Consider the following 13,322-nt stretch of genomic DNA (forward strand, 5'->3'; position numbering starts at 1 on the left):
AGTTAAAATATATGTTAGGCATTAATGTATTGGATTCAAATGGTTTTTATTTTAAATTAATTTATTAGCATAAAGTTGTTATCACTTTTTACTCATCTTATATTTTTAAAAGACAACGAACTTAAATTTTTTGTTCTATTATAGTATTATCAAATTTTAAGATTTGCAGTATTGTCTATGTTTTGTTGGAAGTATTTTTCCGGTACTTTAATTTTAATGCAAATTAAATGTGTATAAAGTATTTAAAAAATACTCTTAAATACTCAATATACAAATACTTATGATAAATTACAGGCAATATTACTACCTCTAAATTTTATAATAAATCAATCCTCTAAAATAATAAAACTAACGAAACTAAACATGAACTGCTAATCGTAAATTTGATATGATACCATTGATACCTATGTAAAACAGATACATCAAATGCGGTTATGACGTTCTCTAATAAACCCAATAAATTATTTATAAATATATGTAATAGGTACATTGTGCATTATATTTTAAAGCTATTATAATATGATTAATATTTTTCTATTGATATGAATGTAGGCATTGCGCACACATATCTACCAAGATAAAAATGTAACGAAATATTAAAAACTATAATTAAACTCGAGATTAAATGTTATAATTGTATAAAAGTATATTTAATTTACAATGGTATTTTTTAAATTTTTTTTTTTAGGTATTTTTGAACAGATAAATCAACGTGGAAATATGTTTATGTACGATATTTAATTGTTTTATAAATCAATCTGTGTCATTAATGGTTTTTTAATGTAAAATAATGTATCGAAGTCCTCTAATATAAATTGTATAATTCTTGTAAAAATACAAATAAAAAATATTGTTTATTACAATTTTGTATTATATGTTTATAATATGTAAACCTATACTATAATGTATTTTTATGTAAGGATTTATTAATATACAGAGTATTCAGGATATTTCCGTAAAATAAGTGTCTACCAATAAAACATTTAAAACTTTAATTATTTATAAATAAGTGGTACATATAAATCAAAACTAATGCATAGGTAATATATGTTTTAAATTTAAATTAAAGTTTATATACCAATATACCTGTATTAACATGAACACATATTATTGCATTTGATATTTAATAAACATTTTTTTTTTGTTTAATACATTTTATTTAAAAATTCTATTATGCATTTATATTACAAACACATTGTACAGGAATTATTGCACTGTAAAAATAGAATACCTAAATTTTAAATCCAATTAAAAAAAATTTTAAATTCACTAAATAAGTGACAGTTGAATAGAAATATTTGTTTCAATAAATTTAATGATAATTGATTATCAACACATTTTCTAAAATTAGTAAAATTACTAAATAAAACATTTAAAACCGTATTACCTATTATATTAAATCCAAAAATATATTTGAGTTTTTGAAATATGAATTAAATATGAAATAATGTTTATTTATATACTATGAACACATAGGTAATTAAAATAAAAATTGTCCATACAAATTAAAAACTAATACAACTAATGTATGTAAGCAAAATATAATTTTTTTAAACGTTAAGCAAGAAAGAAATTTCCTTTTTAAAGTATCAAATTAAAGAAGTAATTTTTAAGGTTATTTATTATTTATTATTTATGGAGTAGATGTATTATGTTTATTTTTGAATAAAAATTATTAAAATTTACATTATTAAAAAACATATGAAATCATTTCGCTATATAGAAGGTAAAGTAGGTTTTAAAAGTACTTCGTCATTAAGATCACTGCAGTAATCTATGTGTTGTAATTTTTGATGTAAAGATAAATCATTTGCAAAAGAAAAAAATGCCGAGCGGAGACGTTTGACCTTAATTTCTAAATTCTATGGACATTTTATAATTTATTTTTTATGATTGTTAGTAAAAGATGACAGGTGTAGTATGTTGAAAAAATATTTATACAAAATATCACATTTAAAAGGACGCTACAGTGCTACACCCGCATGTGTTGTCTCTGTCTTACTAACGTACATCATAGCAAATTTGCGTTCAGCAGAACACATTTTGTGATTTTAGCTTTAATATTAGAGTAAATTTATCTATTATAAAATTTAAAGTTAAGAATATTATCTAAAAAATTACCTATGATATTATTGATATTATCATTTTAAAATGAGTTATAGCTATGTAAAATATTACAACTTTAAAAGGTTCATTACTCACTTTAAAATAATTATATCAATAAAACAATATGAAATGTCTTGAATAATATTTTTAGCTTTAAATTTAATTATAGGTAAATTTACTCAAATATTAAAACTAACATAAAATGCGTTCTATTGAACGTAAATTTACTATGATGTACGTTAGTAAGACAGAGACAACACATGCGTTTGTAGCGTCCTCTTGATAAGGTATAAGAATGATTATAATAGTTTATTGTTTATCATATGATAAATTATTGTTATTAACTTATAAAGCAATACGTATACCGATGAGCTGCAAAATTTCAGTGTGATAAAAGTTAGGCCTTAGGCCATAATATAATAAATATTTTTAAAATATCATTGTATAATATATTATACTATAATTCAAACAAAAAGTTTCAAGTCTATACAATTAATATTTTTCGATTTACAGTATCTAAACATAAAATAAAATAATAAATCATTATAAGAATAACATAACTTTTGAACAAAATATCAAATTCTATCAAAATTTAAAATTTAAACACTTATAAAAAAATCGTGCCTATGTATTTTCTATGTTTTAAATCTGCTTTAAATACAGCATTTTAGAGTTATATTTTCTAACCTTTTGAGTTAAAAGAAAATACTAAATAGTTTATAAAGAGTCAAAATATAATGAAAATACCAATAACCAAAAGAAAAAATTGAAACTATGTAACTGCTCAAAAAAGTGATAAAAAGTACACATCTTTATAAACCTAACACATTTATTGATTCACTCATAATCTTAAATTACAAATAATTAATTAATCTATTTATACATTTTTCGAAAGAATCAAATTTAAAATTCCAACAATATTTATAAAACCTCTATCTTATCAGTGACATGACTTTTTTCTTGGGAGTAAATGAACTTTAAAACACTGCGATTAACGTGTATTTTTCAGCGAATCAAAGCTTCTTATTCTGAACTACCAAGTACCAACATTTTAAAATACATGTGGCCTCGATTAAATCATCACGCTTAAACACTGTAGTCTAGTCATGAATTAATAAAAATTATTTTTCTTATATCATACCTAGTAAAATATTAATATTTACAGCTAATAAAACGTTCTCCGATAGTATTAATGTATTATAATCATAAATTTAAAAATTATGATAACATATGTAACTTGGTGATTATATTTGATATAATATATACTTATCTATACATGACAATTAAAAAAAATATATACTCAATACACAGAAATGTGTCATCTGCAAATATTTGTCAGATTTAAACACTACAGCAATTTTAGTTAAAATCATCTTGTATAATCGTTGAGTATTAACTGTTTAAAAGAAATGACTATTATTTAACTGCACATATCCTTTAAAATATTGCAGAGTGATTTAGGGTTTAGTGTTAATGTATATTTTCAGGGTTAGGTGTAGTATTTTCAAATGATTATCAGTTACATGATTTAAAATAACATGGAAATGTAACCTATTACAATGTATGTTACTTCTATACAATTTTATCTTATATTATATTATAATATTTAGCTATTTATTTATATTTAATGAACAACATTTAATTTTTTTTTTGTGTGTTATGCTATTATGCATTAAATTATATTTAATACATGTATTAAAGTATTAAACAACATTTCATCTAATACATTTTTAGGATAAACTATTTTAAAATAATACTTAAAATTAATAGTATTTGGAAAAAGTATAGAATAACTGTAAAAATATATGAATACTTTTACAAATATAATTCACAATATTGCTAAATATGTATATCAAAACTCTTATTAATCAAATGTATTGTAGATTATAACACAATAATAGATAATATATATTAAATCTAACATTTATTTTTATTTTGAAATACGTATTGTGTCTTAGTTATGATTACTTTTTGTAACTTATAATAATTTAATATTAATGTTACATATAATTACATGACTGTAACTTGTAATAAATTTCTCTAAATAAAAATAAAAGTAACTAATACCTTGTGATAAAAGATAAGAATGTAAAATTAGAGTAACTTTTATCCAATTAGTAGTTACAATATATACTGTAGTCTGTAACATGTCCAACACTGTATATAATATTATAGATTTTAAGCAAGGCGATAAACTTACTTTACAATGATATTGTGTATTTTTTATCAAATCTGTTTTTTGCCTTTTAAAGTTGTAAAGTAATAAAAGTCAATCCTAAACTATAAGGGTTGATTTTCAGACTTCAGTGATTTAAAAATGCATAAATGTTTTCAAAATAAACAGGAAAAAGTCTTAAAAACCGATAATTCGATCAACAAATAAATAACCATATAATGTACGAGTATATACTTAAGATTTTTAACAATTTTTTTGTTTTTCCATTCTGTTTATAGATATTTGAAATCATCGATTTTTCAAATGTATTATTCATCAAAATACATAAAAATTTAAAACGTTCCTCACTGGTTGTTTTTAATATTCTTACAGCATATCAAAAATACATAATCACAATTTTTACTTATAAACTTTTCTTACTAATATTAAAAACATAATATGACCCCTACACGTACATTTTTATAGTCAATTGAAATTGAAATTATAATGAAATCAAAAAAAATTCGTAAAATTACAATTGCTCATCAAACAAATTGTATTATTTTGTTGCAATTCAAAACATATTTCTTAGTAATTTACAACATTTCATTGGGTGTTAATAAAATTATCATATTCTATACACAATAAAAATTTGAAACTATTCGAACTAATTTTAAGCTGTTTATATAGGCATTTGAAATTTTTTAATTTTTTTTTTTTAATATTGATAAAAATTTTCATGCTGTCAATATTGCTTATAAATAATATGTTAAAAATAATAATACAACTATTATTATCTAATATATAAAATATTTTTACAAAAATCAGTTCAATACACCTTATTCATTCTCTGCTCAGATTCATTATTAGTGAATTTATCATTGAATTAAAACTAAAGTGATCTGTTGAATAGCAAGGTACACAAATCTACTTTACAAGGGAATTACTTCTCCAAGTTTATTTATTTTTTGTTAATTTTAATGTCAAAATCACTTAAAGTGTTTAACAAAAATGTACTTGTATTGTCGATAATGATGTATTTCATATTCGCAGAACGAACTTAGTTTAGGTTGGGTGTTAAATCGATGTATTGACCTATAAACAGCTTAAATGTTTCTAAATTATATGAGTGTTTAAAATAACCGTAAAAACTAAGAAATGATAAATTTCGGTCATTGCATTGCAATATTTATATCAATACAGCTAATATATAGGATGGTAAACTTTTAGATTGTGAAACTTTTTTAATATATCCCTTTAAAGACTAGAATTGATAACCTCTTTTGCGTTATTCCGCACGAGTCTTTCAAGGTTTAAAAATGTATATTAGGCAGTTATTTCATTTGATTTTTATTTTATTACAAAATTGATTAAATTCAATTTTTAAGATTTTGTTGCTGTCAATATCAATAATCATCAAAACTTAAGCCACAAGACACAAGACAGTGTAGACAGTTTAAAAATCGAGTGACCTAACACAGCTAGTGTACCTAAGTATTTTTGAGGTTGATGAATCTTATTATAATGAAATCAACTTTATAATAAATTAAAAACTAAGAAAATGAACACTCGATATAATAAACACTTTAAAAGTTTTAACACCACTCGACAAAGAGAGATGATAAAAAAAGTTTAATCATTTAAAAATTGATCACCCTGTACAAACAAACATCATAATATATGCATTCAATTGTCACATATAAAATGATAATATAAATTGATTGCAGTACAGGTATGCTATAAAAACCTATGTAAAAGCATATTATAGCGATAAAATACTAATTTATAATCACGTACCTACCATAATACAATAACTTTTACGCCAGAATTAATTGTTATCTCGTTCATATATAGTTGCATAGCAAAATTAATTTTTATAGCACATAAGAACAATTTTTTCAAGAATAAACCAAATATTATCTTTCGTGAAATTTAATATTAATAATTGTATTTTATACATGGTTGTTTCACTCATACAAAATAAAATGTACTAGTGTAGTTGGGTATATCTAACGAAAACAAAATCACAATATAAATGCGATGTCACATATTTTGCTCATATTATATTGGTCCAACAGAGTTATGTCAATTAATATTATAGTTATAGAGCACTGGATTATAACATTCTGTAAACAATTTAGAGTTGAATTATAATTGTAATTATTATCTAATGAACGAATAAAAATTAAATAATCAAGTGTAAAAACAAAATAAGTGAACTTATTATAATAAACATGTATGTTTTCATTTGTCGGAATGTATGACGAGTAGTAATAACAGTTGAGCTAAAAGTAATTCCCATACATTGCATTTTGTATGATCACAAAAATTTAGAGATAGTACAGATATATGTATTATAAATATACAATGTATATTAAATTATTAAATTTATTACATTTCATTTTATATGTATTATTCTTTTTTAAATTTAAAAACAAAAAGTGTATATTATGTATTTGCACATCAGATTTTCATATTATTGTTTTTCAAGTTTGATATCAAAGGCTTATAACTAAGACCCTAGGCGTTTTCTCATTGTCCTGAATTTAAATATAATATAAAGTCGTTGCGATATTCTTTACTTAATTATACTATTGTATCATATACTGTGGTCTAAGATATTCCTTCTTTTTATTCATATTATTAATAAAAAATATTAAAAAAAGTCTCTATGTTATGATTCAACAATAATACAGTATATTAACTCAACATAATATCAAGGCTTTTTTCATGTTTATCTACTTTGAATGTATAACAAATAGTAATCAGATTGTAATAGTAATCAATTAAATAATGATATGATAGTAGTAATATCTTTGTAGTAATATCTTTGTTACTACATTGTATTCTCAAATATTTTGTTTGATTTTGTTTGAATGTTATCTTCATACAGTAATTTATGTTTATAATATGATTCACGTAGAACGGAGATAATATTATTTTTAAAGGACTATATTCAACCAAGGGCATACGCCTTTATTCAATACATAGCAATATTGTAAGTCTGTAAATATGTTTATACTCAATAGTGATTTGAGTTTTAGTACATAACTAAAACTGTACAACAAAACTGTTTAAAATTCAAACTAATATTTGAAATTTTGAATACCTACATATAGTATATTTGCGTTTTAAGACTAGAAATTAATAAAAAAAAAATTCAAATTAATACTCAAGGTATAAAATTGGTCAAAAGTATTAAAAATATATAACAAGATACCAAAAAAAAAAAAATGTATTTTGTTTATGAATAAAAATTCTATTTCAATACTCATAGACGTAATCTGTGGGCAAGAGTGACTGCATATATTGTTATAGTATAGGTGCAAACATATCAATTTTCTCATTATTTTAAGTTCTAATTCATTCAATATTACAATTTTTACCAACATTATATTTGAGCTTGAATATTATTTTTCTGAATTCGTTTTGATTAATTATTAATTTGTTATTAAAGTTTTTATATTGTAATAGGTACAGATTATATGGATTGGATAGTAAAGAGGTTGGGTATTGGAACAACTAGCTGCTGTGAACCGGCTATACTTTCCCGTTCAAGCAACTTCGGTCCTCTGTGTATAAGCTGCGGGTCTTCTCCCTAGATATTTATTCGAATTATTGACAATTAATTTTTCTTGTCTAATTTAAGTAGTTGTTCAGTCTAGGTTCATAGGTACACTTAAATATTTATTATTAGAATATCGATTTTGGATAGTATCGACTTGTTATATTTTCATTAGTTTTTAATTTTGAAATTCTATAAATCTTCAAATACTGCTGCTATATAATATTTAAATATATAGATTTATTTATTATTAGTAAATTATTCAAGGGATAGAATATCCTCTCCAATATATTTTTGGACACAAAAATGTTAATTATATTTCGTCACACCCCTCCCCCTACAGGAAAACATTTCTGAATCAAGTTCTGCTACTAATACATCCTCACAGTATAAAACAAAATTATATTAAAACTATATATAATATATTCATATACTTGAATATTTACTATTATATTCACTATTGTCCACTGATATGTACCAATAATAATATGAAACAATTTTGAAATTAAGTTTTCAAGTAAAAATTTGTTATCACGTATATTAAATCAAGAGATATTAGTAATAAGTAATAATATAATATAGTAAACTGTTGAACGACAAAACATTTCTTATATAATAATATTAACAATGGCTACGTCTCAAAGTTTATGAATGTGCTCTACTAATCTGCTATCTAAGCCGTGGGAAATATATGCATAAACAATGTCCAGGAAAACTAATTTATATTGACAATATATGCTTTTTTCAAAGATTTAAAGTCCAAACATTATTATAGTCTTTTAGATAATATATGTCAAATAAAAATAAAATAAATCATACCGATTATTTCAGTAAACAAAGTATATTGTCAGTGGTGCTCTTTATAGATTTATTTTTTTTTCTATTATTATAACAATGAATACAAATAACAAACAAAAATCAATTTTTTAACTCAGAATACCTTTAAATCTGATATAACTAAAAACATAACGTACGAAATCGTACCTAAAACCTATAAATTATATTAAAATATTCTAACTTATTATTCTAGTAGCAGAATTAATATTTTTGACACATAAATGGATACAGAAAACCCTTAATGTATTAAAAATCAACATTTATTTAGATAGCAAATTTACAAATTATAATACGTTATTGTTTTGTTTGTTTTCGGGGAGTTAAAAACATTATTAGTAAGTATTTATCATTTTATATAGAAAAAAGTAGACACAGAAATAAATTTATAATGAAATGTGTACATATTTATTTTTTAAACTTTCTAACAGAATAATATAAAACTTTTTAAATAAAATATATATTTTAAACTTTTTTTTATATTAACTATTAGCTGTTGCTTGAAGTAATATAATCGAGTTTTATCAAAAAAAAAAAAAAAACTGTTTAAAAACAAACAATCAAAAAAGGTGAAAATATTTATATAAAACTGAAGGGTAAAGATTTTTATCATCGCAGTTGAATATAATTATTATATTATATATTTTATTGTTATTAGGTTTTTCATTTCAAATAACAATAATTTACATAGGTAGATAATATTATTTATAGTCTTGTAATCACTTATCCATAATCATTATAAGTGTTTAAAACAAGTTTTATGATAAGTACCTTAATACTACAGAAATCTACAATAAATTGAGAAAAAGTGGAAATTTAATATGTTGTACTTAATGTATGGTAATGGACTATTTATCTCTGGGTACCCTATTTCTATATACACCACGCAATAAAAATGTGAACGTATTATAAATAAACGTTAAGTATAAACTTGCACATAAGAGCACTACAATTTAATATACAAAGGAAATACATAGGTAGGTATGCAAATCAAGTATATTTGAACTGCAAAAAAGTTTTAGCTTAAATGCATTTAATTTAATTAACTCAGCTGTTGAAATATAATGGAAAATTACACATTTGACGTCAAATTTATATAAATTAATAAATTAAAAACATCATGGTTTTATAACGACAATTACTAATAAGTATAATAATAAATTAATGCTGTATTTTGAACGCCTATATATAACAATATAATGCTTCCATGGAAACCAGTACTTCCACTTGAGGCTTTTAATTAGGTATTATATTATCACAATAGAATAATTTTATTAATTTTGAGTTTGAATGCAATTATGATTCTAAAGTTTTCTGATTTGATTTAATTGACTTAAGCAATTCAATTTTCAAAAGCAGATTTATAATATTACTATTATATTGTACTCATTACCCAAGGTTTTCACAGCCTATATACCCATCCTCATTAATAAATTTAAATTCTATGGAATATAATACATAAAGTGTACATCTGCAAATACAATATACATAATACTATAATACTATATACAAATAAAAATAATAAGATATTTATAAACCTATTTAACTACCTACCTACATATACAAACTTTATAATATAAGAAATATAGAAATTTAGTTTATATTTGTTTCTAATTTAATCGGTTGCTAGAAACGTTAGCGAACATTAATTTGTGTAATGGTTAAAATAAAGTCCATACAATTTACAATAATTTAAAATGGATGACGTATTTTCTTCACTTTGATATAAATAATGATTTCGTGTTTTCATATTATGATATCTTCACCAAAATACTAACTGTAAATACCGTTCGACAAAATTGTATTTAATAAAATCAAAAAAGTATTCAAATAGAAGTTAGTTACGTGGAAAATAAATAATAATATATTACATTATAATATTTAATGGAAGAGAAAACATTAAAAAACTTCACGTTCACCTTTTTATAAATATTTGTTTTATTATTTGTAAATTGTATACAATTGAAAAGTGTAGGCTATAAACTAGAAATATATATTTTAATGCTCATTTTTACCAAAACTTTTCCGTAGTAATAATAAATGGCCAATTTCATTTTTAGTATACTTATAAAGGTAGGAGTGTAAATTTAATTCTCAAAAATATCAACAAAAAAAAATGTTTTAAATTACTATTTTTAGTGCATATTATTTTAAACAAACCTAAAAAGATCTATTAAATGGGTTTAAAATTGACTTGACATAATGACATAAACTGTTAAAACGGTTCGAAGTTTTAAAGTTCCACACTCACTTATAATATTTGTAGGTATTAAAAATTAGAATTAAACATATTGGATTTGTATTTGACAGTCATGTCAGATGTCAAGTTTTATTTATAATTCTACAACATCCGGTGATTACTAATTAAAATATTTTATATTATCATCTACAATAATATATATATATTGTATATTAAATGAAAGATGAAAAACTAAAATGTCATATCAAATAATTTTTATGATGGTTTGGTCGTATTTTTCTAAAATGATTAATTTTTAATTACATTGTGCACGCATAGGCAATGTGCACGTAAAAAACAAGAAATTAATATTTTATAAAACGCTTGAGTTCTTGAACAATTTAATTTAAAAATAAAAGATATTGAAAAATACATACTGTTTAAAAAAAAAATAAGACGAATTGTTTTACAAGAATCATCTCAATATTATACTAAATAGTAACTATAAAACTAGTTAAAACAAAATGTATTATTGCAGTATAGCATGATTGAAATTAGATTTAACGTTAGTATGATTTTAATGTCACTACTTCCTATCTTATCTTATCTTATCAGTAGGGTTATATGATTCATATACATTGGTATAGTTTTATAAATCGTATACCTGACCATCTGGGCAAAAGGGTTAAAGAGGCTAAGAAACAAATACAGTCCTTCTAAAATCTTTGCTTGTATAAAGTTTTATATGTGTAAAAAAATATAACAGATTGTAACTACCTCATAGGCTAGTATAATGTTTATCTCGATAAATCAAATACATAAAATATAGCCATAGTAAATTAGCTGTTGGATATTGATTTTTTTCATGAAATTTCAAAGCATATACTACGCACTTTGTTTAGTAACTAATGACAAAGTTCTTTTTCTGACATCGTCTTGTCACTTTTTTTTTTAATAAAATCAATCAGGAATGTAAAATTTTGATAATTACATTATGTTATTATTTTAACATTTTACCCATTGGATGGATGGGGTCGTTAAACTTAGATACCTAATATTCATAATTTATGTTTAATTCGCCTAATTTATGCACATTCCGATTATTTACAAACTCTCTACTGCAGTCTTATAAAAAAAAAATAAAAGAATAATAAATTAAGATTCGACTTAACACGTAATGTTGTATATATTTTTTTATAGATACCAATTTGATTTTTAAATTCCATTATAAATACATATTTGGCTCAGATACTAAAGTTTTGGTTATTCTACGCTATTTTAATTTATTCTATTGTCAATACATATTACTTAAAAAATGTCCATGTACAAATTTAAAATTTTTTAGTCGTATTATTCTGTACATTAATATATATTCCAATTCAAATTAAAATCTTGAAAAATGTATGGTAAAAAGTGCTATGTACACTACAACATCATAGTTGTAGATATGTAAGAATTGTCATCAATAAATGGTACATTTGTATACAATATTGATCATGATCGAAAAATGATTCCTAATGAAGATAATTTATTACCACAAATATAACTCATTTTTTAAAAGATGGCATGTAAGGAAAAAAATACATTTTATGATTTTTATTACATACAAAATAATGTACTACATACAAATAGTTATCTTGAAGTAATGTCACAGTTCAATTCTTACTGAAATTCTAAAAACTATATGTTATCAATAATAATGATTATAAATATAAAATAAATTGACGTATTTAATATGTTTTCTTAAAAGCTACTTAGTTAATAATCTATGGTATAAAAAAAAAAAAAATAGAAACTCCATATTTTGTTCAATCATTTTTATTTTATTTCATAATCATAGATATTAGCTACTAAACCTACAAAACAGTATATACAATATTGTATACAAGTTTTAAGTAGTGTTTGTTATTAATTATTTAAAAATAGTTATTAGGTAGGTATATACATTAACATTATATAATTATATAATACATATTATAATCATTTAATAAATAATAATATATTATTAAATCATAATTAAATAATAATTACTCGTATACAATAAATAATAGCGACTTTATATAACTAAAATTGTACACATGTAATTCTGTATAAAATCATTTAAATTATTTATTTATACGGCATTTAAATACTCGTCTAGTTTAAATCGATATTGTAAAATTATTTTTTTTTCAGCTTCCCGTGCCATAAATCATAATTGAAAATAATGAATCCGATTTATCTGAATGAACTTTATAATATTATAAACCCTTAATGATCTTAACCTTCAAATTAGTTAGGATGTGGAAGGTCGTGATTATTATTTCATTTATTAAAAACGCAGATAGGATCGAAAAAAAAGATGTTTGTGAAATTTAAATCTAATAATAAAATTATTATCCAACATAATGGCATGATAAGAAATTACAATGTATATTTAAAAATAACTGTCAACGTTTTCAAAAATTGATTAATTTTAATAGTTTGCGTCTGCAAATTTTACT

This window comes from Rhopalosiphum padi, chromosome 2 (genome assembly GCF_020882245.1).
Source record: "Rhopalosiphum padi isolate XX-2018 chromosome 2, ASM2088224v1, whole genome shotgun sequence".
NCBI lineage: Eukaryota > Metazoa > Arthropoda > Insecta > Hemiptera > Aphididae > Rhopalosiphum > Rhopalosiphum padi.